Raw genomic sequence first — 5,334 nt, 5'->3', positions numbered from 1 at the left:
ATTACAATGACGTCAGTAGGACTGGCGCGATTAAAAGCAATGCTTTCATATGAAATACTGGATCAAATGAAAAACCACACATTTTCTCACATTTAACGAACAGTACTACGCTGCCGAACTAACAGTCCAAAGCTACAGAGCTGGAATGACCAAGACGCAGACATCCGTGATCCTTCAACAATCTTCGTCCTTTTTTTCGGCGGGGGGGGGGGGGGTTCGAATAGTGGATAGTCCCAGGGCAAAACCTATGCCCGTTTATTTATCTATTTCCTGGGAGTACCCGATGAGTCGGAAAATCTCAATTCACTACACTGGCGGGGGAAAGAACTATCTGACGTGGAGGCAATTTTTCCTCGAAGTCAGAGAAGAAACCACATCATCGGTGCTAATTTGGAATAAAATACATGTAGATTTAATAAAAGTGAAGAAGAAAAAGAAGCTTTTCTTAAGAAACGGCTCTTTTCAGGGTTGAATTTTGAATTATTTAATGAATTGTGGTACTATAATTTAGAATTGGCCTAAATTGTAATTCTAGACCAGTTCATACTACTACTAACTGAGCCTCTAACTTAAGTTTGCACACTGCTCATTCAAAACAGCGCGTCAGAGTAGGTATCGAATAGTTGGAATACTATGATGAACCAGTGTGTTACGTACCAGCAGTATCAAAAAATGTATGAACCAGAGAAATGGCATGCTAAAGAAGAAAGTTATCTAACTCCTCAGCTATTTCCGCCAATATTCAGTTAGGCTGTTATACTCGGTACGCAGCAGTAATCCCATCTATCGGTGTTGAATGTCAGCATAAGAGACAAAGAATATTACAACAAACAACGGTCAGTGCAATGTTATTGTTGATCAAAGTTACGCGCTTTCGATATTGTAGGTCTTCACATTATTAATTGTCTTCCGGTTCTGAAATACCACTCTTATCATAGTCGGTGTACTCGCTTCGGCGGTACATATACTAAAATTGGAACGATACAGAGAACATTAGCATGGCCCTGCGCAAGGATGACACGCAAAATCGTGAAGCGTTCCACATTTTTTGGTCCGCCTCTGTGGTGTAGTGGTTAGCGTGATTAGCTGCCACCCCCGGAGGCCCGGCTCTGCCACGAAATTTGAAAAGTGGTATGAGGGCTGGAACGGGGTCCACTCAGCCTCGGGAGGTCAACTGAGTAGAGGTGGGTTCGATTCCCACCTCAGCCATCCTGGAAGTGGTTTTCCGTGGTTTCCCACTTCTCCTCCAGGCGAATGCCGGGATGGTACCTAACATAAGGCCACGGCCGCTTCCTTCCCTGTTCCTTGCCTATCCCTTCCAATCTTCCCATCCCTCCACAAGGCCCCTGTTCAGCATAGCAGGTGAGGCCGCCTGGGCGAGGTACTGGTCCCCGACCAAGAGTCTGAAGCTCCAGGACACTGCCCTTGAGGCGGTAGAGGTGGGATCCCTCGCTATGTCCGAGGGAAAAGCCGACCCTGGAGGGTAAACAGATGATGATGATCATCATAGTCGGTACGGTAAAACTGAATAAAACATAAATGATCGGAAATTGTATTCTCTATAACTTTTGTTATGTAGTATATTTCCATTGGACCAAGAATATAGGCATTTAAAAATTAAATTTTAGGTGCCTTCCCCTAAACTACCATTTCACCCAGGGTGAATATCGTTGTTTATACTTAAACTGTAGTTTCTTATTCTCCGACTCTATATACCGATTTTCATTAAATTCTGCTTACCCTCTTTCTCGGGGCTCGGCGTTGATATGAACTTAGCAACAAAAATTCCTAATTCATGAATATCTGTGTTATCATAGCCAGTACGGTAAAACTGCATAAGACGTAAATGATCGGAAATTTAATTCTATATAACTTTAGTTATGTAGTATTTATCGATATGACCACTAATAATATAAATATTTGAGATATAATTTTAGGCCTTCCCCTAACCTACCATTTCACTCAGCGTGAATAAAATGATTTATAGCTTAGATTGTAGCGGCTCACTCCTCGACTTTACATACCGATTTTTATTAAATTCTCTTCAGCCGTTTTCTCGTGATGCGTGTAAATACATACATACATACATACATACATACATACATACATACATACATACATACATACATACATACATACATACATACATACATACATACATACAGGCAGAAATTACGGAAAAGTAAAAACTGCTTTTTCTTGTTACTGTGGACATGATCGATACAGAAACACCATTCTTTTCAAATTCTGAGCAATGTACAGACAAAACTCTTATTTTATTTTTATAGATTCTTCTCACATCTGTCTTAAAACATTCACAACACCATAAAATCTTTGACTTCGTTAAACCTTGAACGGGATGACGGGGTAAGGGTGGGAGGTAAACGAAATTAACTATACCTAGTTTTAGATTTTAAAAAAACTTATTGCCTAAAACACTTGTGAGAACATATCCAAATATTTTTTTAAATATATTCCTCGTGTTAACATACGAACTCAGATATACTGACAGAAAGAAAAGATTATTCCCGTCTTCTTGTAGTGTCGTGTCTTGTTGAAAAAAAAATCTGAGTAATGTACATATGAAGAAAACTGGTGATGTGCGCAGTAAAATTTGACACTTAACTGGAGAAAAGAGTATGGATGTCTTGCATTTGACTGCCTCACATTTCTCGGGAGCAGTCTCCCAGCTGTTGCTTCGGCTCTGAGTCCGGTGTTACTCCCGAGAAACGTGAGACAAGAGTGACACTTCCAATATTAGGATCGAGTGGCAAATCCACTAACCGCCAAATAAGTACAGTCAAATACCAGACATCAATACTCTTTTCTCCAATGAAAAGTCAAATTTAACTGCTAACATCACCAGTTTTCTTCATATGTACATTACTCCGACGGGAATAATCTTTTCTTTTTGTCAGTAGATATGAGATTGTTTGTTAACACGAGAGCTATAATTTTTAAAAATATTTGGATATATTCTCACAAGTGTTCTAGGCAATAAGTCTTTTAATCTAAGACTAGATATGTTAATTTCGTTTACCTCCCACCCTTACCCCCTCATCCCGTTCAAGGCTTAACGAAGTGAAAGTTTTTACGGTGTTGTGAATGCTTTAAGACTGAAAATAAATGAAATGGACTAGCGTATGGCTTTTAGTGCCGGGAGTGTCCAAGGACAAGTTCGGCTCGCCAGATGCAAGTCTTTTGATACGACTCCCGTAGGCGACCTGCGCGTCGTGATGAGGATGAAATGATGATGAAGACAACACACGCACACACACACCCAGCCCCCGTGCCAACGGAATTAACCAATGATGGTTAAAATGACCGACTCTGCCGGGAATCGAACCCGGATCCCCTGTGACCAAAGGCTAGCACGCTAACCATTTAGCCATGGAGCCGGACGTTTTGTCATATACTTATAGGTTAGTATGCCTTTGCTGGCGAGATGTAGTGTTTACAGTGCACTGTGTCTTCTGGTACGTGCTATATCAAATTTGTTACTTTCATTGACCTGTCTCAGTCTCATCCTTGGCTTTGACAATATGAAAGTGACTGAGGTATGAGTGATGCTAGTAACACCATTCCTTGTGCAGCCAGTCCCTTTTATGAATGGTGTGAAAATATCGCTCATAGGGTCGGTTGGTGCACGCATTTCAGTGGGCTTGGCAGACCGATATGTAATAGCAACGGCTGGCTTGGTGAGGAAAGCAACGGGAAACTACCTCACTCCTCATTTCGCTAGTACGCCTCTTCAATGACGCCTAGGCTATTTATGACGGCTGTTGGTGGAGCTGCAGAGGATCAAACCAGCCTTCGGGCTGAATACCTAACATACATATCATATAGGTTAGTGCATGTTGTGTTTGTTTACGTTCATCAAATGGTTGCTATGTTATTCTAAATCACAAATATTTTAAAGATTAACTAAGACAATCTCCGATTAGGACAATTCCTTATGCAGCTAGTCCCTGTTACGCATAATGTGAAAAAGCTACTCACAGGGTAAGTTGGTGCATGCATTTCAGTGGGCTTGGCAGACTGATTTCTGGTCGCACTTTGCTCACAAATTGATCAGCTAACAGAAAAGGAGAACCAAAGAGACTGGAGATTAGACGTAATTCCTGAGAACTATATCAGTGATGGTGTAGAATGGCGATGAATGTCACTGATCTTGCTATGCTTTTAAAGTACTGTACGGGATGCCCATCTTTATGCAGACACTCATGAAAAAACCAGGAATGGTCCCAAGAGCACCCGATTATTTCAATTTTGCTCAGGTTATATTTCTTTTTTGTAATATGAAACACTAGGGACATTAATGGCCCCCTTCTCTTCGTCGACCATTTTCGGTTGTTCCGAGCCAACGTCAAAACGTACGGTTGGATCCAGAATGTATCGTTTAGCGGCCACATGTTTATAGCATGTCAATCCGCCTTGTACTTTACCCATGTGGGTGGGGGCGGTAGAATAACACTCACAGTATTCCCTGCCTGTCGTAAGATGCGACTAAAAGGGGACCCAAGGGCTCTTAGTTTGAGAGCGTGGGTTGGTGACCACGGGGCCCTTAGGTGAGTCCTGACATTACTCCCACTTACTTGTGCCACGGTCCTCAGTTTGGCCTATCCTGTCCGAACTCCCTTGGCTAACTCTTATTCTTTTCCGCCCCCACAATATTAGGTTTGCGAAGCATAGGAAGTCTTTCATTTTCTTATCTTTCTTTGGACGATACCTTCATTTTTCAAAGTGTTGGATCCCTTCCATTTTCCCCCCTCTGAAATGAAATGGCGTATGGCTTTTAGTGCCGGGAGTGTTTGAAGACATGTTCGGCTCGCCAGGTGCAGGTCTTTCGATTTGACACCCGTAGGTGACCTGCGCGTCGTGATGAGGATGAAATGATGATGAAGACGACACATACACCCAGCCCCAGTGCCAGTGAAATTAACCAATGATCGTTAAAATTCCAGACCCTGCCGGGAATCGAACCCGGGACCTCTGTGACCAAAGGCCAGCACGCTAACCATTTAGCCATGGAGCCGGACTTCCCCCCTCTGATTAGTATTAATAGACGATGGCTGTCCAGTAGTACTTCCTCTTAAAACAATAATTACCAACCAACCAACCAACCAATAGCCTTGTACTTCCTTGAGTAGTGGTTACTGTTACTTCCTCACAGGTGATACATTCAGCATTCTGAACGGAGACAGCTGGAATTTGGTGGATGGTGAGATTATGAATATTCCGTAGGGTTTCATTATTTATTTATTTATTTATTTATTTATTTATTTATTTATTTATTTATTTATTTATTTATTTATTTATTTATTTATTTATTTA

At 41.6% G+C, this 5,334-nt stretch overlaps 1 non-coding gene across 1 annotated transcript; it reads left to right on the top strand.

The window, feature by feature from the left end:
- The first annotated feature begins 943 nt into the window (after window positions 1-943).
- Window positions 944-1,049, top strand: LOC137500723 (U6 spliceosomal RNA). Its single transcript, XR_011018223.1, has one exon. It is a non-coding gene; the product is annotated as a U6 spliceosomal RNA (small nuclear RNA).
- Window positions 1,050-5,334: the final 4,285 nt, after the last annotated feature.

Source organism: Anabrus simplex, chromosome 4 (assembly GCF_040414725.1).
Source record: "Anabrus simplex isolate iqAnaSimp1 chromosome 4, ASM4041472v1, whole genome shotgun sequence".
In the NCBI taxonomy this organism is placed as follows: Eukaryota; Metazoa; Arthropoda; class Insecta; order Orthoptera; family Tettigoniidae; genus Anabrus; species Anabrus simplex.
This window is presented reverse-complemented; position numbering and strand designations above follow the sequence as displayed.